Raw genomic sequence first — 23,097 nt, 5'->3', positions numbered from 1 at the left:
TCTCTTTGGTGGCTGCATGGCATTCCATTTGATAGCTACACCATAATTATATACTCTTACTTCGGAAAGTACTGAATTTTAACACATGAACTTGTATTCACTGTTTTTGAAGCCAGACTGCTTCTGTAGACTATAAACCCATCTGTATAGAGTTACATGATCAATGTGTATAATCTAACTAGACTTTTGACTCTGGATCCCACTGAGAATCAATTTACTTCTATATGTTGATATAAGCTGGGCAATCAGATGGGTAACTTTGAATTGACTGAATTCTAAAAGGGTTTTACTTTGGATAGAATAGTGATTTTTTTCTGATAACCAGTTTACATAGGAAAGTTATAAATGTCTGAAAAGAGAAACTTTAGTAAGGTTTAGTGGTGATTGTTTGTAGGAGTTGGAGTGGAGTCTTGTGCTTAGTCTGTTGCTTGCCAGTCAATGCTGGTGTTTTGTTTTCAGTTGTTTGATAACTCATAGCAAATTATATTGCCTAAAGTGGATCATAAGTAGAAGAAAGCACTTGTATTTAGAAGTTGTCTTTTCTAATTTTTTTCTAGCAGTGTGACCTTGTGTAAACTATTTTCTTATCTAAAGTATTTGTTCTTTTTTGGATACAATACACAAAAGTGCTATTAGTAATCCTAACAAAATGTCCCCTCAGGGCTGGAGAGATGGCTCAGCCATTAAAGGCTAGGCTCACAACAAAATATCTCCTTGCCATGAAATAAAGAACAGTAAGTGAGTGGGGAAACAAAAAGGTGATCATGGAACACATCCTTTCTATGCTGTCATGCTTTCAAAGGTTGGAAAGAGCCTCCTGGTCTGAAGACACCATTTCTTCAGCCGCAGTTAGCCACCAGCACCTCACAGAGTTGTTGAGAGACAACTGAAAATGACTCTAATCAGGAAGTCACAGTATCTAGGTCATCTCAAGGGCTATAAGAACTGTTCAGTCACTGTCACACTTCCCTTGATAAGTACTGGACTGCATTGTATTCTTTTGTATAACTTTTTTCTTTCTTCATTAAGATTCATGCACAATTCCTATTTATTCAGTGGTATGATTATGGGTATGATGATGTACAATTTTCTATTTTTCATTTTTAGATATCTCAGAATTAATATTTTATCTTAATAGCATGCTTACATTTGTGACAGAGTAGAAAATATTATGACAATTTAAATATATACTTAGGATGGATTGTAATTAGATGGAAAATATATTGTTTCTCCTAAAATGCAGTGGACTGTTCATATTTAACAATTTTTGAGTTTCAGTATTTAAACAAATTTCATGATGAGGATTGATTATACTCATGATAGAAGAACTCAGGGGGTTGTATATTAGTTTGTGAAAATTACCAAATTTAGCTATAACTATACTTTCAGATCTGTCAGTCATTAAAATTATGATGATTAATGATTTTTAAACAACTGTATAAAACAACATTTCAACCATCAGCCATCAAAGGATGCCTACAGTCTGTGTGCGGAGGGGGAGAGCCCAGAGGCATGGTTGGAGGCATTAGAAAACACAGACTTAGGCAAAATACACTCTGTTAACCCTAAAACCATGACATTCAAATGGCTAAAATAATTGTACTTTTTGCTGTTATTAGCAAATTGTGCCTGTAGATAGTTGAACAACAATGCCAAAAGAATGTAGTTATATGAATGAGTGGATTTCAAGACAGAAGGGTTTCTGTGATGTTAGTACTTTTATGTCTTTAGCCTCAATCATTATTTCTATTAGTGACTTTAACAAATTTGATTTAAACAAACATTTATGTCAGTATTAATGTCTATGTATTAAGATTTTAATACTCATGAAGAAATACTTGCAGTGATCATTTATTGGTTTTTCTATTATGTTCCAATTTCCTGCATTAGTTATGTATTATCTTATAATCTTCACAAAACCTCTGTAACAGAAGATAGTAATGGCAGATTTACATGATGTTAGCCAAGTGGATGAAAACTCAGTGATGTACATAAGGAAGACAGGAATTCAAACTGATGGCCCTGCTCTGAGTAATTTTCGTACATGACTTCATTTTATCTTATGATCCAGACACCTTTATTCCCATCATTGTACACATAAGGAGACAGAAACACAGTGGTTAAGAAGCTTTCTTGGGGACAAAGGAAAGGCCGTGATTGCAGTTTGACTTGAGAACTCATGCTCTTAGTACTGGAAAAGTAGAGGATACTGTTTTAGTAGACAGCAGCATCACCTGGGGGCTTGTTAAAACAATTGTCTAACAATTTGTTCGAATTAATTGAAAGCACACTCCTACAATTTTTGATTTAGTAGGTCTGATGTGGTGTCTGAGAATTTGCAGTGTCTTAGGATGTGTTTGCCAGAATCAGAACTTAAGATAAAGATTTCTCTTGTCTTAAGAGGAGTAGGGAAAGCAGGGCAGCAGAGCAAGGAAAAGGCCATGGAAGACAAACTAGAGACAAACTTTATCTGATCTCAGCTCTTCATTTCTTTTTTTCCTATTTTTTATTTAAATTAGAAACAAGCTTGTTTTACATGTCATCCCAATTCCCTCTCCCTCCCTTCCTCCCCTGTTCCACCCTCCCCCACTAATTCCCTATCCCATCCCCTTCCCAGGGAGGGTGAGGCCTTCCATGGGGGACCTTTAGAGTCTGTCAGACCATTTGGAGCAGGGCCTAGGTCCTCCCCCATGTGTCTAGGCTGAGAGAGTATTCCTCTATGTGGAGAGGGCTCCCAAAGGCAATTCATATACTATGGATAAATACTGATCTACTACCAGAGGCCTCATAGATTTCTGAGGCCTCCTCACTGACACCCACATTCAGGGGGTCTGGATCAGTCCTATGCTGGTGTCCCAGCTATTGTTCTTGGGTCCTTGAGCTCCCTTTTGTTCAGGTCAGCTGTTTCTGTGGGTTTCACCAGCCTAGTCTTGACCCCTTTGCTCATCACTCCTCCCTCTCTGCAAGTGGATTCCAGAGTTCAGTTCAGTGTTGAGGTGTGGGTGTTTGCTTCTGCTTCCATCGGCTACTGGATGAAGGCTCTAGGATGGCATATAAGGTAGTCATCAATCTCATTATCAGGGAAGGGCATTTAAGGAAGCCTCTCCATTATTGCTTAGATTGTTAGTTGGGGTCATCTTTGTAGATCTCTGTACATTTCCCTAGTGCCAGTTTACTCTTTAAACCTATAATGGCTCCCTCTCTGATGGTATCTCTCATCTTGCTCTCCTCTATTCTTCCGAAACTCAACCTTCCTGTTCCCTCATGTCCTCCTTCCTCATCCTCTTCTCCCTTCCTTTCTCCTAGCTCCCTGTCCCCTCCCCCTAAGTTCCCAGTTTGCTCAGGAGATCTTGTCCCTTTCCTTTTCTCTGGGGGACCATGTATGTCTCTCTTAGGGTCCTCCTTGTTTTCTAGCTTCTTTGGCGGTGTGGATTGTAGGCTGGTAATCCTTTTCTGTGTGTCTAATATCCATATATGAGTGAGTACATACCATGTTTGTCTTTTTGTGACTGGGTTAACCTCACTCAGGATGGTTTCTTCTAGTCCCATCCATTTGCCTGCGAATTTCAAGATTCCATTGTTTTTTTTTTTCCACTGTCAGCTCTTCATTTCAATTCATATAAGAGAATTAGTTCCACCATGTGTCACTGGACTGGCCTTTTGTACTCTCCTAAGCATTGGCAAGTCATTCATTAGCCAAATCCTCAGGTTGGTAGCTCTAGTTTACTGAGTAGTTGTCCAGAGAAGGAGTCCACTATGAGTTATCAGCCAACAGTCACAGCCTCTGAGTAGAGACAGGTGAACCAGCCTGAAAGAAGACCTAGGCAGGGCATCAACAACATCCCTATTAAGGAGTCACTTGAAGCCAACCAAATGGAATATAGGGGGAAATGGTTTGCCCGCCACACCTGTGAATTCCACATTGGAGAAACATAAATATTGGAAAAAGAAAACTGCATCTCTATTGAATATGTGCAGACTTTTGTTGCCATTCCCGAAATAATCAGTATATAAACAATATGTATAGCATTTGTGTTATATTTGATGTTATAAACAATATAGAGATGACTTTAAAAGTATGCAAGGATATGAAGCAGATTTTGTCATCCATCTATGGATCCCTAGGGTTACTGATCTATGTGTAAGACTTGTATTTACATGAAAAGGGGAGGTTTTCTGAGAGTTGCAGTTTTAGCTGTCTTCAAGCTCAAAACAATTAAAAGAACATTAAAGATGCTGGGAAACTGATTAGAACTTTGGATACATTGACCAATGCTGTGGTGGCTCTTATGTATATGCTCGGAATCCAGAGACCTTTTGGAGGTCTACATAGTCAAAAGTGTTTGTTTATATCATGAACATGTTGCTTATGATGCTTGTTCTCATGCTTCCTCTGGATCTCCAGAGGTTGCTGATCTGTGATAGTGCAACATATATATGCAAAAGTAGATACGAGAGGCAAACCCATGGTCACATAGATGACCCTGCTCAAATCAGTGGATCAAAACAAAATGAATAGACTTGAAAGTGAGAGTTTTGTAAGGAAGTGGGGGCAGGTAGACAGAAATAGTAGAGAGATGGGAGAATGTGGGAGCTGAGATTGGTCAGTATGCATCATGTACATGTGTGAACTTACTGAAGAACAAATTTAATTAATAAAAAATTTAATTAAAAAATTTAAAGTAGATAGAATAGTCTTTACTACCTCAGACACTTAAAAAGTTGTTAATATGTGAAACAAGATTACCTTTCTTACTAATTCTTTTCTTTGTTTTGGAAGGTGTGTTTTCATAGACATATGCTAATTATATTTAAATTAAGTAAATATTTTCATTTGGAATTTAATTTTAATATAGCAAGTATCCATAAATAAAATGTCTGAACAAAAACTTATTGGCATCCTCAATGAATTTTAAAGGTGTAAATAACTCCTGAAATCAAAATGCTTGAGAACCACTGCCCTAGATCAAGTAAAATATTGCATTATTACATTTGAAAAACATTGGTAATGAGTACAAACAATGCATTCATTCATCAATAATAGCTTAGGAAGTAAATTATAGAGTTCACCTGACAGGGAGCATGCTGCAGCAGCGGGTGTGCCTGAGAACATGAGGGATCAAGAAGACTGAGTTGGGGGAGGGACAGAGGGGGAGAGCAATGAAAGAGATAGCTTGATAGAGGGAGCTATTATGGGGTTAGAGAAAAACCTGGTGTTAGAGAAAATCCCAGGGATCTACAAGGATGACTCCAGCTGAGACTCCTTGCAATAGTGGAGAGGGTTTCTGAACAGGCCTCCCCCTCTAATCTGATTAGTGACTATCCTAATTGTCATCATAGACCTACATCCAGTAATGGATAGAAGTAGGTACAGTGACAGCCAAGCACTGGGCTGAGGACCTGAAGTTCAGTTGAAGAGAGGGAGGAGGGATCATAGGAACAATGGGGGTCAAGATCATGATGGGGAAAACCACAGAGACAGCTGCCTGGAGCTAGTGGAGCTCACAGGGGAACCTGCAAGGGACCAAACTAGATCCTCTGAATGGAGGTGACAGTTATGTGGCTTGATCTCTTCGGGGGGAGGGGTGCTGACAGTGGGACCAGGACCTATCCCAGGTGCATGAACTGGCTTTTTGGAGCCCATTCCTTATGGTGAATACCTTGCTCAACCTTGATGGGAGGGAGGAGAGGCTTGGTCCTGCTGCAACTTGGTATGCTAGACTTTGTTGATTCTCCAAGGAAAGCCTTAAACCATCTGAGGAGTGGATGGGGGGCTGGGAAGAGGAGAGATGGAGGAGGGTGGGAGAAGGAGAGAGAGGGGGAACTGGAGTTGGTATTTAAAATGAAAAAAAATATTTTTTAAATAAAAACTTACAAACGAAAAGAAAAGAAAAGAAAAAAAAAAACCAAAAAACAAAAAACGTTGGGCAGTCTTGGTATGTGACAGTAGACAGGAAAACCAAAAGTGTTTAGTTGTTTTCAGATATCTGAAGGCTTTCCTGTGGAAAGGAGAGTACATTCCTTTGTTTCTCAGGGTGAGACTAGTTTCAGAGTCTGACAGCTGTTCTAGACAAATCCACGTTTAGCATTGCTAACAGTGAAACTGATGAATATGCAAAACTAGGAGCTGCCTCTCCTTTAGTGGAGACCTGCAGCTGCAATCAAGACAACCCCCTTTGGAACAGGAGTGACATGCTGAACTGCCCAGAAGCTAAAAGCAGCCATGCAGATGATGAGTGACCGAAATAAGCTTATTGTAAGTGTGCTAGTGAAGAGGCCTGCTACCAAAGGGTAGGGGGCATGGTACCCCACCTTTTTAGTTACAAAAGATGGCAGAGATGTGGAGTTTTATGAGAATGGTTTGCGAAAGCATTTCATGAAGTTCAAATAACCTATATATTTGGTCTGCAAATGTGCATTAGACAATCAGTTATAACTGTCGCAGGATACTTGATCACAGTGTGAATCCCAAGATTGCATTATTTGCTGGAGAAATCTGCTTCTAGCTGTGCTGTGGCTCAGCCCTAGCACATGTCTTTAATCCAAGAGCTTCCTGCTTGAATATTGTAAACAGGATTAGATAAAGTCAATCATAGGTCTAGAGGTGGAGCAAACAACCAGTTGACAGGAGGTGAACATAAGATTATTAAAACAAAACAAACCAACAAACAAAAACCCAGAGAGTAAGAGAGAGTCAGGAGGATGGAGAGAGATCCACAGGAAGTGAAGGGGATGGACATGACTTCTATAATATGTTGTCTGGTTTTCACTTTTGCACTATGGCACGTCTGCTCTCCCCCCCCACCCTCATGCACAGATAAATATAAAAATTTGATGTGAAATAGAGTGGAAAGTGAGTCTTTTGTGAAAGTCATGATCTCTACCTTTTTGACTGTAATTTTCTGACTGCAATTTAAAATGATAGTTGGAATAGATGATAATCTGAAATGGGTTGAACGCATCGAAGTATCTTTTGTGCTAGCATTGGGAAGCAGGCATTCCTGGAAGTTGGTCAATGTAGGTGAGTCATTTATAGAATCATTGCTGTGATTCACTTGCTGAATTGTGAAATAGCAAGTAAGACCTTGTCATTACCAGTAGCCCTTCTACCAGATCCATGCATTCACTTAAGATTCTCCAAGTAGAAAAGAGGATTTTCTTTCTTTTTTTTTGTTAAAAATTGAAATGATATTTTCCTCCATTTTGTATTTAAATTAGAAACAACATTGTTTTACATGTCAATCCCAGTTCCCTCTCCCTCCCCTCCTCCCCTACCCCCCACTACCACCCTACCTATCCCATACCATTTATGCTGCTCAGGGAGAGTAAGGTCTTCCATGGGAAGTCTTCAGAATCTGTCATACCTTTTGGGATAGGGCCTAGGCCCTCCCCCATGTGTCTAGGCTGAGGCAGTATCCCTCTATGTGAAATGGGCTCCCAAAGTCCATTTCTGTGCTAGGGATAAGTACTGATCTACTACAAGAGGCCCCATAGATTTCCCAGGCCTCCTCACTGACACCCACATTCAGGGGGTCTGGATCAGTCCCATGCTGGTTTCCCAGATATCAGTCTGGGGGCCAAGAGCTCCCCCTTATTCAGGTCAGATGTTTCTGTGGGTTTCACCAGCCTAGTCTTGTCCACTTTGCTCATCACTCCTCCTCAGCAACTGGATTCCAGTTCAGTTCAGTGTTTGGCAGTGGGTATATGGTTCTATTTCCATCAGCTGCTGGATGAAGGCTCTGGGATATCATATAAGGTAGTCATCAATCTCCTTATCAGGAGAGGGCATTTAAGGTAGCCTCTCCACTGTTGCTTAGATGGTTAGTTGGTGTCATCCTTGTAGAACTCTGGATATTTCCCTAGTGCCTGATTTCTCTTTAAACCTATACTGGCTCCCTCTCTGATGGTATCTCTTATTTTGCTCTCCTCTGTTCTTCCCCCTACACAACCTTTCTGTTCCTTTATGTCTTCCTCACTCCCCTTCTTCTCCCATTCTGTTTATCCTAGCTCCCTTTCCCCTTACCCCATGCTTCCAATTTTCTCAGGAGATCTTTCCCCTTCTCTGGGGGACCATGTATATCTCTCTTAGAGTCTTCCTTGTTGCCTAACTTCTCTAGTGGTGTGGATTGTAGGCTGGTAATCTTTTGCTCTATGTGTAAAATCCATATATGAGTGAGTACATACCATGTTTGTCTTTTTGTGACTGGGTTACCTCACTCAGAATGGTTTCTTCTAGTTCCATCCATTTACCTACCAATTTCAAGATTCCATTGTTATTTCCCCCCACTGAGTAGTACTCCATTGTGTAAATGTACCACATTTTCTGTATCCATTCTTCAGTTGAGAGGCATCTAGGTTGCTTCCAGGTTCTGGCTACACAAATAATGCTACTATGAACATAGTTGAACAGATGTCTTTGTTGTATGAGCCACTTTGGAAATCAGTATAGCAATTCCTCAGGAAAATGGGAATCAGTCTACCACAAGATCCAGCAATCCCACTCTTAGGCATATACAAAAAGAGGATTTTCTAAGGGGACTGACATAATCAGATCTGCTCCTGGGGATATCATGTTTTGTGTGACACTGTCTTCATAAATACATGTTGGTGCTTCCCATTATCAATTAATAATTTTCATATTGGACCAAAGACTTTTCATAGTAAAAATGGTGGTATGATCATTTGGCAATAGTGAAAAATTGACTAGCAACTCTCTGCTTTTTGAATATAGACTTATACTGAAAAATCTTATCAAAATCATTTAGATAAACAAGGTGCTAGAGGTAGAAGTGGGAACACAAACTGTATACTCCAACTAGGTAAGTTTTCTTTCCTAAACTTATTTTACTCATTTACCTTTCAGAATATCTTTTATACATTATTTGATGATTTCATACATTTATGTGTATATCTTAATCATATCCACCTCCAATTCCCTTTTGCCTCTCTGATGACCCTCAGCCATCCCTCGGCCATCTTCCTGCCCTTTCTTCTTTAACCCACTCAGTCCAGTCACTGCTCTCTGCTGGGATGCTGACTGGTCCTGTTGGCTTGTGCAGCTCATGTTCAGGTGGCCTTAGTTGCAGTGAGTTTAGGAGTGAAACAGCCAAGCCATATCCAGAAAGCAGCGTTTCACAGCATTCCTTCCTATCCTCTGGTTCTTACATTCTTTATGCTCCCTCTTTCATGATGTTCCCTGAGTCTTGGTGGATTGGGGTACTGATGTAGATATCCTGTTTGGATGAGTGTCCAGTATTCAGTTATTCTTAGCACTTTGACCACTTAGGAGTCTCCACACTAACCACTGTCTCCTATAGGAAGAAGCTTCTTTGGTCAGAGAGCATCACTCACCCATGGGTAGAAACATAAATGTTTAAAAGGCAATTTTCACAACAAATCTAGTTGATAAAGCAACACTAGGTTCCCTGGTAGGGCCTGCGACCTCCTTAGCCCTGAGATTCTGGCCAGGTTTAAAGTACCAGCTATGAGTTCCCTCTTTCGGAGCAGGCCTCACATCCAGTGGGTACATTTTGCCTTGTTGGTCAGTATTGTAGCATGCAGGGTCCAATGCCATGAAGGCCATTGATACCTTGTTTCCTCCAGTGTTCTGCAGAGTACCTCTGGCTCTATGAGAGCTAGCCAGCAGGGAAGTTTTCATGTCAGTTCTGACTTTTGTTCTCTGTGTCCTGCAATCAAATGTGTTGTATCTTCAGCAATAAGGCCTTCTGTGTTGTTATGGAAATGGCAATGCAATTGCTTTACAGAAGTTATGACAATGACCTGGGTTGTTTGGGGGGACTTCCGAGGCCTGACCAGTAACTCATAGGAAGGCATCCCATACCTGGTACTGATATTTTTTATTTAATAACTCAGGACTTCTGGGGGAAGAATTGTTCACCCATGCAGAGCACCTGTGTTTAAACTTATTACATTTTAATTAGTTGACAAAGTAGTAGGATTCTGTAAAGAAACATCATTATATCTGATTAACTTGTCCCCACCCTCTCTATATTCCAATTAAATAATTATCTGTTGATGAAAGACATTGTTAACTTGTAGTTTATTAGGAGCTTTTTAAATTCATATGTATGTGCTGTTGGAAAAGTAACTACTAAACTTTGAAAATATTCTGTGATATTCTGAATCAACTTGGCTGGCTCACCTAAATCAACTTGATGGCTCAATGAGGCTGAAAAATACAAGATTGGAGAAGCAAGGTATAGGATCCCTATTACCCTTCGTGGTGGTCCACTCAGTAAGAGGAAATAGTGAGATGAACACAGAGCATTGGAATTGATAGTAATCAGAAGGGAAACTATTAATGGACACTTCAAGGGAATTCTCTTGAACTCTTGGCATGAACTTCTGTAGTTAACATTGCTTTGTACTTATTTTGTCTCCTAATTCCTTCCTTAGGTAAGTATTGAATCATTTTCATGAAATAAAGGTAGCTTATGTTTTGCCCTTTGATTACTCTACTTCAAATACTCATGTTATTTACTTGATATTGGTCAGTAACTTTTATATCATTGTATTTGGAGTTTTCCTTCAGTTTGATTACTGACATTACATTTCTTTTGCAGAGATATTGGAGAAGGGTACTGAACATATTTTTATTTTTCACTTTAGAGCCTCAGGTTGCACCTTCAGATTACATTTTTTTTAAACTATGAAAATGACAGTCATAAAAGAAGCAATAGTATGTTACTGGAAAAAGAAAAACAAACAGATTTTTGGCCTAGGGCCTTATAGTTCACCAACTAAGGTGAACCAGCACAGGTAGAATATTATAGAGAGTGAGGCCTTTAAGAAAAACAGCCTATCATAAATCCCCTGAAGCATGTGTCTAAGAGTCAGTACCAGGAGGTTGTCTCAGTGGCCAAGAACACGTTCGGAGGCTGATAATCTTCTGAGGATTCTGGGTTTCACATATGCCCACCTACCTGCGGGGCATTATTAAGTGGCAAGTGGCTTCTCAGATGAGTTCTATTTTGTATGTCCAAAATTGACTCATATGTTAGGATACTATTATTTCTTATAATGGATCAAATGACAAGCCACAGTTCTCAGTAAATGTTACCAATTGCTATTTTTAGACTGAAGTATGGCTATGATGATAAATGTAAATGATGAGCAATAAGCATGATTATCCCTAGTAATTGAAAATGTAATTATTGAAGCAGCATTGAAATATCAAAAAGTTTATGTTTAATGTCTGTAGATATGAGCAAATGTGGACATGCATTGTAGTTATGTTATTTATTGATTTATTTGACAAACCTAGTGTTTCTAGCTGAATGGATTTTAACATTTGTCCTTGCTTTCTCTAATTATTTATTCATGAGTTTTGGAGGTAGGGTCTTATTGTGTAGTCCAGTCTGGCCTCAAACTCACGATGTAGTCCAAGCTGTCCTTTAACATGTAATTCTGCCCTGCCTAGCAAGTACTGAGATCATAGGTGTGCACCACCAGACTTGGTGAAGGTGGATTGTTTCTAAAGGAAATAACTATCAGTGCAGCGGACTTCTGTCCTACCTTTGTGATTCTCCTTAATATATTGTGAAAGATCAAAGACAAGATAAATCCTAGCTTTATCTTTTAAACTTTATTTTTTGTGTATGGGTGTTGTGTCTGCATGTATTGTTTTTTGCACCACATGTGTGCTTGGGGTCTGCAGGAGTCAGAAGAGGGTGTCTGATCATGTGCAACTGCAGTTGCAGACAGTTGTGAACTGTCTTGTGGAAACCGGGTCCCTTGCCAGAGCAGCAAGTGCTCTCCACTAGACACCGAGCCATCTCCCTAGCCCCTCGAATTCACTTAAGGTGTAACATGTGCCATAGCATATGTTATGTTTGAGAGGAGATAAGCATAGAGCATTCTGAAAGCCAGTCATGTCTGATTAGGATTTTGAATTGCAGCACAGTTTAGAATTGCGATATGTGGTAAGCGTTTCTTCAGCTAGTGTCTGGTAGAAGTGTTTGCATGTGCTTCCTAGAGTTCATCAGCAAACACATATGCAGGTGTGGGAGGGAAACTATTTGAACTGTTTAATGAAATCTGCCTTAGAGGTCTTAATGCAATTTAGTGCTCCACTGTGAAGCATAGGTTTACAGAGGCAGAGTTATTTTCAGCATTCTCCTGTGTCCTTTCATGTTTAGACGCTTGGTACCTCGTTATACCACTTGGAAAAATTCAGATAAGATATTGAGTTAGTGAGCCTGTAACCTAAATAGCTTCTGAGAGTTACTTTTACCTCAAGAATTCTGTACATTCTGTTCCCTTTGGCAAAATTTGGAGAGAATTTATATTTTGAGGAGAAATCAAGTTGAATGTTGAATAAATCCATAGAAGCAAACTAATTATCTATTTATCAAACCAGAAAAAAAAACCCTTTGTAAAGACACCTGCTATAGCCATTGTAGTTTAACTTATCAGTGAAATGTATCACAAAGTTTCCTCTGTGTGTGATTCCAGTGTTGAGAGGGCTGGTTATTTCTGGCACTAAGTGTGTGCCAGAAAGAATACTAAGCTCATTTTTGTGTACAAAAAATCGACAAAGTGATAAGGGATATAGCTGAGTGTGGAGCATATTCTTAATATGCACCAGGCTATGGACTTGGTTTCCAGCAACAAACAACCCAGGAGTTTATACTCTGTCTAATGTAGAAGCCAGTTACTTCTAAGGGAGGACATTGTTTTAATTTAGTTGCTCTGGCTATACAGTCCATATATTTAATGAGTTTGACATGTTTCCCATACTGTCCTTTAAAAGGACATTTAATGAGTTGGAGGTTTCAAATTTTTTGAGCCTTCATGTAGAATTTCCCAGCAGGATAACTTGATTTTATTATCAAACTAAAAAAAATAAAAGTAAAACCATGACTTAGTATGTCTGCCTCTTTGATTTTGTTTTTAAGGCAGTAGAAGCATCATGTGTGGAGAAGAATACATTACTTAGCATGTATTGCAATGGGATTTTATCTTACAAGAACTTACATATGAATCTAAAATACTTTAATTTAAAAATTTATTCATTGTCTTTGAAATTGTCATCCTTAGTTAAATTGAAAAAGTTAATTTAAAAATATTCTATAGAGTATTATTTTGGATTGCATAGATGGGACAGAGGGTATTCAACAATATTCTTGGCTCCTGCAATGTTTCCTTGAAGCCAGGGTTTGCTAAATAAAGCACTAGCATTTGAGATAAGCATTGAGGAGATGTGCCTTTAGTCCTGCTGACCTCAGTGGAGCTTTCAGATAGTGATTATGTTTATCTGGTTGCACAGCAGACTGCAGAGAGAAGGGAAGAAGGCATCAGGCTGGCAGTAGTATTGAAGAACTCCTGTGTGGTGCCTGGAACTGTGTTTGTGACCAGTGGGTCAGAAGGTGACAGCTTGTGTTCTAGTTGCTTGACAGTCTGTTCTGAACGGGAACCCAGTAGTAGTAATCTGAAAATGACAGTTTGTTGTAAATGGAGTTCTTAATTGGTCTAGGTAATAAAAAGCCGAAGTCAGATATGGAGGGAAATGCTGAGAGATCAGAGAGAAGGAGCAAGCCACAGCACACCTTACCTCTGTAGCGTCTCAACAGACAAGAGAGTGATTTCCTGTTTCTCCCTGCTTATATCCTGTTTCTGCCCAGCTACCTCACTACTTGTCTGTCTGTATAGACCTCCAGACCTCTATGGTTAGCTAGTGGCAAGCTTCATTCTCTGACCCCCAGACAGGTTTTATTTGTACAAGCAAGATATTACCACAGTTTGTGCTTTGGACAAGAGTTAAAATGGCTGCCAACTCTTCTGAGGGTCCTTCCCCAATAACTGCTTATGGAACATGTTCCTGTCTGCCATGCTTTATGTTTGTTTATATTGTGTTCTGATATACCTCTTCACTGGGTTAAACTACTAAAATAGGCTGATCTCAAATTCCAAAAACCTCTTTGCTCACAAAGTCCTTGTTTTCAATTAAATGGATGCCTCCCCCAGACCCTGTTTTGTATATTCAATCTCATTGGCCTCTGGGCATCAGTCAACTTTCATGCTCTGCTGAGTGTGGAATGTCCTCCATGGACTCAGGTTTTGAGTGTTTATGTCTCAGCTGAGGCACTGTTTTGAAATTTGGGGTACCTACAGATAGTAAACATGGGCTATTATTGTTATTGACTCCACTTCCATCCTTTTCTGCCTCCTACTCGGTGACAGCATGAGGATCCTCTGCTGCATGTCCCTGTGTCCCTGAGCACTGCACCTCCCGCACTGTACTCCACTGCCACACTATGGAACTATGAGCAAGAGGAAACCCTTCCTCCCATAGCATTTTCTTTCAGAGTTTCTTGTTATGAGGTGAAGAAAGTAATATATTTGTCGTGATCTGGGCCCTTTTAGCAGTACCCACAGTAGCCAAGCTGAAATCTTGGCCCTGAGCTTTTATGCTGAAACCATATTTCTACTACTGGTCCTTGTCTACAAGCCTATCTTGCTCCTACACTATCAAATTTTGTAAGTGCTCTATACCACCCTTCCTTTTTTTAAAACCATTAATCCCAACTTTAACTTTTACCTTACGTTAACCGCAGTAATCTAGGGGGCCTCTTGTAGTAGATCAGTACTTATCCCTAGCATAGAAATGGACTTTGGGAGCCCATTCCACATAGAGGGATACTCCCTGAGCCTAGGCCCTATCCCAAAAGATAGGACAGATTCTGAAGACTTCTATGCAAGACTTCTCTCTCCCTGGGAGCAGAAATGGTATAGGATAGGTAGGGTATTAGTGGGGAGCAGGGGAGGAGGGAAGGGAGAGGGAACTGGGATTGACATGTAAAACAATCTTGAGTCTAATTTAAATAAAAAATGGAGAAAAAAATCAAGAAATGAAAGTGGCCTCCCTCGTTACTAGTAATCTTGGACTTACCAATTCTATGTTCATTTTCTTTGACCCTGTTATAACTTCTGGCCATATTGTCAAGTCTTTCTTCATGAAATTAACTCTTCTTGTCTGTAAAATAGTGGGAGAAATGAATTCTTATTCATCTTCCCATCATTATGCTATGGTAATAGCTGTAATGTTTTCTTTAATTCATAGTCTTTATGGAGTATTAAAGACAAGTCCATATAAACCAAGGTAATCTAGAGGGGGAAGACAAAAGTGACTAAAAATGAGAATCAAAGTCGAGTCATCAATATGATAGAGGTGGTAATTCAGATCTTGAGCAATTGTGTAAATGCAGTGGAAGTACCCATAGCTGTGCAGTTTGACAGATAGTATCCTCACAGTGTGACTAAGAAACATGTGCTGGGACTCTAGCAACAGGGTCTGGCTGTGGGTGAATCTGTCTGTCCTTTTGTCTGCTTTGTCTTGTGTAGCCATTATCCATCCCTGGGTCTCTAGTGACCCTAAGGTCACAGTCTGTAGTGCACCCTGGGCTTTCTTGAAGAGAACCAATTGGTTGAAACCAGAAATGTTTCTCCAAGTCCTACTCTTCCTTCCTGAATTCTTGGGATGGCTATGGGGGGTGTGTGTACAGATGGTGGTAATAGTTGGCAAGAGGGACTCTGAACTAAGAAAAACAATTGTGTGTGGGGGGGCGTATGGTTCATGAAGATGTTTTTTGAGTTTGATCCTGGTTGGTTTAAAAAGCAGTCAGAGGTTTTAGGAGGATTGGTGTGACTTTCTTCTCCTGAGGAGTAGTAGATTGCTGTAACAGAGATTTAGCCAAGGCTATTCTATTGTTAGTCTGGATTCCTGTAAAAGTAGGACATAGTGAGATTCAGAGGAACAAACCATTGAGGAAAAGTGAGATGTAAATATAAAGGGTGGTGCAAATGGATTGCAGTTAAGAGAGATAAGATTGGTGGGGAAAGAATGAAGGAGGTCAGGAGTGATTGCTTTGACCGGTTAGAAATATGCTGGGTCTTCTCTTCAGTTAATGGGTGGATGCGACATGACTGTCAAGACAGGTTTCTGGAGTGGAGAACCAGATGGGTCTGTAATCCACACACACACACTTTCTCCTGGCCCTGGTCCTTGTCATCTTAACCGCTTGCTTTTCAGAGGGATCTGGTGCATCTTCTGGATGGTTCATGGCTATTGCCAGTGTTGACCAGCAGCTAGGGGTATGACTTCCCTCCAAGGTGCTTGAAATCAGTTGAGTGGAAGCCATATGTTTAGGGTTATAATTCCTAATTCCCATCAACAGCAACCCATTCCATAAGTTCAGGACACATAGCTTATTTCATAGTACTTTCTCAAGAAATAATCCTGAATGCATTATGTTTTAAACAACAATGAAGTTTTAAGTTATGGTAAGTCTTTATGACAATATCCCCTGTAGGATTACTGCTCTATACCAGGCACTTTGTGAAATAGTAAATAACAAAGTGAGAATGTAATTGTGAGAATCTTTGTTGTTTGTAAAAGTGACAAGGCATATTAAAACAAAATTTTAACCACCAGGTATCAAGACCCAAACCGTATTCCTTTAGGAGAGCATTATCCAACTTCCACATTGGAACTTTAACATGTGACTTGTAGTTTAGTGTTCTTTTAAAAAGTAATAAACAAATGAATGTTTCAGGAAATCTGTTATAGACCAAATCAGGTAGAGCTGATTTAATGTTATGGATAATTATGTAATTAGCGCTGTAAAAAATAAACCATACTATCTGCTTGATGGACTGGGGCTGCTGTGAAGGAGGCATGTAATTATACAATCAGGGCCTCCTCCTATGCTGATTCCAGGTAATCCTCTTCCAGACTAGGCTGAGAGGCAGTTTCCTTCCTTGTGTCTCCTGCTGTTATTTCAGAGGAGAGGGTTGAGCCCTGTCCCTTCAGACATTTCCCCATGTCCTGGGTCTCTATGGGAGCATCTTCTAAGACCAGTGGCGTCTAAGCTTTTCTGTAATAAAACCTCATTAAAAATTTTTATTTTACATCAGGACCTAGGACTACACACAAACCTCTCTGCAATCAAGGTTTGTGAGACATATCTTACTCCTAAACTACTCTGTTAATCTCTTCTACTCTATTATTATTTTAATTTTAGCCAAGGCCAACCAATTGATTTCAGAACCTATTGATGGCTCATGAGAGTCACCTTTGACCCTTAATGATTCTAATATCTGTGGAAGGGATTCACAGAAAAGAGTGATGGGGATTGCCAGGGGATTTATGTGACAGGTTGGTGTGGCATTTTAGATGAAGTGCTACATCTAAACCCACAGAAACAGCTGACCTGAACAACTGGGAGCTCTTGGTCCCCAGACTGATAACTGGGATAACAGTATGGGACTGATCCAGACACCAGGAATGTGGGTTTCAGTGAGGAGACCTCAGAAATCTATGGGACCTCCTGTAGAAGCCCAGTATTTATCCCTAGCATAGGTGTGGACTTTGGGAGCCCATTCCACATACAGGGATACTCCCTGAGCCAAGACACACGGGGGTGGGCCTAGGCCCTATCCCAAAGGACACGATAGATTATGATGACACCCTATGGAAGGCCTCACCATCCAGGGGGAGCAGAAAGGATATGTGATAGGTAGGGTTTTAGTTGGGGAGAGTTGGAGGGAAGGAGGGGAGGGAGAGAGAACTGGGATTGACATGTAAAAAAAATTCTTGTTTCTAATTCAAATTATAAAAAGGAAAAAATAAAGTGATACATCTTTGGAGTTGGCTAAATTTGGTTTTAAATCCCTACTTTTACTGATTTTCACTGTGTGACTTTGAAGATGTTACTGATCCTTTTTAAGCTACAAGTCCCTTCTCTGTAAAGCAGACACTTCTGTGGGTCCCAGATACCCACAGAACTCAGGTGGAACCCGGGTCTTTGTGTCATTGTATCATGGAAACCATGCACATACTGTTGGGCGTTATCCATCACATTCAGTTTCTTTGCTGTTTCCATTATGAGGCACCTGACCTGACCATAGTTACTAAGGAGGCCTTACAGGTGGGATTATGGGAACCAAGGATTAACATTTGTTCAGTTCTCATAATGCAGCCTTAGAGCAACTTTACTACTGTGGAATAGAACTTTGGGGGATGGCACGTCCAGCAACTGTCAAGTTTCAAACTGGTTCTGAAATCCTGCATCACAACTGTAGCAAGAACTGCCTGAAAGTGACAGTTCCTTTTTTTTTTTTTTTAATGGTGCTATGAAAATTGAAGGATGAATTTTAGTATACATGGCACATTTCAATATACATTTGAAATTCTATATTATATTAAATATATAGTTTAAAGAAACTTACTACACAACCTCCTCATTGGCCAGGGTTAAAGGCCTGTGCAATTGTGGCTATCACCCTTTGTGTAATTTTTTGTATAATATTTTCTTTATCTTAAATGAAATATAGTATAATAATTTAATGATGAAATTAGAAGATACAACCCCTGATTCTCAGGCTGAAAACATGGGGAAGGAGAGACTTTTCAGTGTACATAATTATAAAACTATCTTTTGTAAGTTGGTGAAAATTTTACTACCTCTAAAATAGTTTATGACTTTGAAATGACAGTTCCTTTCTAGTTTTATTCCTGGAATTTCTTTGCTGGAAAGAAATTCCTTGGTTTTGGTGAGTCTTTGCTCATCTCTTCCATTCGTGTTTTTTCTGGAATTCAGCTGAGGTCATAGTTACTTATGCTTTCTTGGTTATGTGGAGAGGACATAAGTTAGCCTGGGAAAGTGTCAAGCAGTGACAGCTACAGGGTATCCTTCATGCAAGGCTCACTCTCCCTGGTACCCAAGTACTCCAGTCTCAGCTCAGGCTTATGTTGATGGTGACCCTAATCCCTGTGCCTTTTCTGTTTCCAGTCTCTTGCATCATGTTAGGAATGCATCGAACACTTTTTAAGTTTGTATTGTACTTGAGGCATCCAGGAGAAAGGGTCTGGCTCCTTTAAGGCAGAAACATCCTTTTCTCTGCCAGAAAGCTCATTGTAAAACTGAGGGGCATAACCAAAAAGGGCTTCCATGTGAACTGAATATTGACAGAGAGGGGAGGTTAATACTTGGTTGCTAAGGAAGCATTTTCCTGATTGGGAGGAAACTCTCCTGTGGGTTCTGCAGCTTGTGGACCTACGATGCTTTGTTTTCTCGCTTGCTTTCTGTTTCTGAGTTGGAAGAGGAAAAAGCAGAAAGCTAACATAGGAATGAAAAGCTGTGTGAAGCAGATGGTTGCTCTGTCTTAGCTACAGAAAGAGAGAGCTAAACACTGGCTAGCAACAAGCCTGTGCCTGCAAGGACTCTTTGTTTAAAGCAGACAGTTGGAAAATATGAGGGCAAGATAGAAAGAGCTCGCTGGGAGGACATAAAGAGGTTAGGCTGGGGCCTTTTCTGTGTCTGGATACATTCAGGCAAAAAAGATGAAAGGAAGTTCTGAATCAGTATCCAGTAAAATCATGAGGTTAAATATGTCCAGTTTTGTTAAACTTATTAAGAAAATTATGTAGCATAGATTGTATTTTGGAAGTTTTATACTTTACTATTTATTATATTTAGGAAATTTAGAATTTTTATCTAAAATTGTTTTAATAAAAAATAAAAAACTTGTTTATCTAAAATTGTTTTAATACTACTGCCTGTTTAGTATCATTTTATATTTATGTATACTTTGTCACTTAGTAAGAAAAGTAACTAAATAGGAATTCTTCATTGAAAGTCTTTTTGAAGCTGAACTTTCTTTTTATATGGACTAGCTGTAGATACCAGGCTCTCTAGTTTTGCTTAATTTAAAAAACTATTACTTTTGTATACTAAATGATGTTCCATTAATGTAATGAAGTTAGTGCCTGTAGTTTTCATAACTTCATTATTTTTTCTGCATTGGTAATTTTGAGTGGCTACTGAACATGAATTCCTGTGTCCAAGGATGTCCCAGGAATTAAACACTTGGACGTAGTGACTTTTCAGGAGAGCTAGAAACAAACATTTTATGTTTTGTGTTAGTCTTCCTTTGTTTCCATATTGGGATCTTCTAGCTCTATCGAGTAATATGACTTGGAATTTTATGGCATCTTTAAATGTTAATTTTTTTCAACAAGTTAACTTGGTGTGTGTGTGTGTGTGTGTGTGTGTGTGTGTGTGTGTGTTCTAAGTCTCTATTTTCAGATTGCTAAGTTCTGATCTCAATTCATAGTCCACTGGTGTAGGACTTTGAGAGCCTTTGAGAGTTAGCAAATAGGATGTATTCTAGTGAGAGAAGGAAAGTAACAGAAAAGGGCAACTAAAAGGTAGAAACTTCATATAGACCTAGAGCAGGTGAATAAATGAGAGAAACTGGTACTGTCATAATAGTCAGTAGCTTTCAGGTGTGATGCTCATTGTAATACAATATCCACTACTTTAAAATAAATGTGTTTTTTGTAGCTGTGAAAAACTCTTCACTGAGCTGAGAGTAAATAAGTTTGTTTTCAGATCTCAAGTGCTCCTATTAAGATGAAGCTCAGAGAGTAAACCCATTAAGTATGGACCCTAGGCAGTTCTCCAGTGTCCAGTCCAAAAGCCAGCACTGCCAACATCTTTTCCTCACTGTCATGAGTGACTGTGAAGGGAGCTAGCACTCATGAGCCAAAATCCTCTCTGTGACCCTTCATTCTGATTTGATTGGTGCTTTAGAATAAGTTATAACACTTTCTTCACTGTGATTCAGTAAGATGTCTCTTTGGTAATTTTTTATACTTCGTAAAATTTTTTTGCACCTGTCTGGAGTATTTTGTTGCCAAGTTCTTTCGGGTACTGACCTTTCACTCACTGCCAGGCATGTAAGCGAAGTGGCCTCTCTTCCCTGACCATTTATTACTAGGGAGTAAGATCTTGGTGCGCCCGGGTCATGGTATTTAGCAACAGTAAAACACTGAATTTCTAACTCAAGTGCAATGCAGCCGTTTTTCTTCCATCATCATCTTCAAGCATCTCAGCTGGTTGAGATGTCTTTAATACTGAGCTTCTATGACTTATATTATATGAAGGATGTACATTCCTGCCTCCCCACTATCCATTGCATGGCCTAGATTTACAGTTCCCCTCCTTTTGATTTTTTATCACTCTCATATTCAGAGAAAGAGCTTAGATATGTTTTATATACAAAGAAATCTTCGGCATTACTTGGTGATTTCCTGTGTAAAAAGATACACAAGGCAAAGGCACACTCAGCTGTTTGCACCAACATTGCTGCATTGAACCCCAGGAAAGCCTTTTCAACACTGTCGCTCTGGGATGTCTAAAACCCTCACTGTGACCCTTTGGTTTAGGTGTGTAAGATTAACATGGGTATTGTGTTAGTGAATTTATCCACTGATGAACTGTAGGTAGATTGTAAATTTTCTTTTCTACTAGGGTGCTGTGTGAGCCACTGAGTCTAAGATGCAGACTTTCTTTAGGCCTTTTGACCACAGTGCTTTACGGCAATCCATGGTTTACTGGAGTTCATCAAAGCACCGTTTGAGAAGTCCTGAAAGAGGGAGAATGTGACAGGTGCAGTTCAGCAACACCAGAGCTTGCTGATAGATCTAGTTTTGCAGAACAATATGCTGTGGGATCCTGTCTTTACCTTCAGTGGCTGGAACTGCAGGCTAGCTGCCACCCTTGCCAGGCATTTCTATGGACTCTGGAGGTCAGGTTCATCTTGCCTGTGCAGAGAGTATTGTAACCACTAGGCCATCTCCAGCCTTGTTTTTTTTTTTTTTTTTTTTTGAGACAGGGTCCTATGTTAGCCTAGGCTGACTTCAAACTCGCTGTGTGATAGAGGATGACCTTAGATTTGTGCCTTTAGTCTGAAGTCTAGGGTTATAGGTTTGTGTCACTATGTTCTGTAGGTTCTTTCTTTCTTGTTATTGATTTGAATATTTGTTTTTAGAATTTCATACGTGAGTACTGTATTTGCATCACCCCACCCTCTTATATATTGCATGTTTAAATCAGCCAACTGAGTCCATTTAGTATTGCCTATGTGCAAATATGTTTAGAACTGCTCCCTTTGGATTGGATAACCTGTCAGGAAGCTCATCTCCAGAGAAAACTGGTCCTCCCTCTCTCAGCAGCTATTAATTTCCTACAGCCAATCATTGTGGGGGTGAGGGGAGGGGCTTTGTGAAATCTCCCCCATCCACATTGGAACATCACATGTCAGCATTATGCTGGAATTGTAGAGGTGACTATGGCCACAGCTGCCCTGTCCTATATAGGGATACTATCTTGAAGCAGTTGTTCTGGTCGTCTAAACCTTCGGCCGCTTCTTATGAGACAGTTCCTGATCATTAAGGGTAGATACAGATGTATCAGCTGGGGTTGTACACTCCACAGTCAGTTGTACTCTGCATTCTGACCAGTTGTAGATGTCTGTGAGTCTCCCTCTGTTGTTAAAAAAAAAAAAAGCTTTCTTGATGTGGGGTGAGGTCTGTACTTGTCTGTGGGTGTAGGGGTGACTAGAACAAAGATAGGAAAGTGGCAGTAGTAGGTCTTTCTTTAGGATCCATGGCCTCACTAGTCATGAATAGATGGCTAGATTTATAGTACCAAGCAAGAATTCCCTCCTATTAAATGGGCCTTAAGTCCCACTTAAGGTTATCCCCAAGATAAAAGTGTCACTATTGCACCCTTGGGGATTTTCTGCCATAATGGTTCTGGCTGTGGTTCATAGGTTTCAGAGCTGGGGGACAAATGGTTATCCATTGGCAGCTTGCATAGATCTCAGGATGGGTCCGGTCCAGCTTCATTCCTCCATGTTCTGTGTCCAAAGTGTGTGCGTGCATAAGTGTGTGTGTGTGTGTGTGTGTGTGTGTGTGTGTGTGTTTTCAGAAATGGGGTCTTTTCCATTTCTGGAAAATCAACAGCAATAGCCTATATTATTTTGGAGGGTTTCTTGGACTCCCATGACCAACAACTAGAAGGGAGGTTTCCCTGGAGTTTTTGTTAAATAGTCTATGGCTTTGTGGGGAAACATTATCAGTCCAAGTGATGTAGCTTCATCTAAATCATATATATTTGTGTATGTATGCACTTGTAATATATATATATATATATGCATTTATATATTTAAGTAAATAAAAAATAGCATGTCTCCCTATAGCTTTTCTCGAAATATACTTACTGTTATTTA

General features: G+C 39.8%; 1 protein-coding gene across 8 annotated transcripts in view; it reads left to right on the top strand.

Moving 5' to 3' along the window:
• The window catches only part of Atg10 (autophagy related 10), a 280,774-nt gene that overhangs the window by 84,824 nt on the left and 172,853 nt on the right, over nt 1–23,097 (top strand). The gene's annotated exons all lie outside the window — the stretch shown is intronic.

The sequence above is a fragment of the Cricetulus griseus genome, chromosome 2 (genome assembly GCF_003668045.3).
Source record: "Cricetulus griseus strain 17A/GY chromosome 2, alternate assembly CriGri-PICRH-1.0, whole genome shotgun sequence".
Lineage (NCBI taxonomy): Eukaryota > Metazoa > Chordata > Mammalia > Rodentia > Cricetidae > Cricetulus > Cricetulus griseus.
Note: the sequence above shows the minus strand (reverse complement) of the source record. Positions and strands in the feature narration are given on the sequence as shown.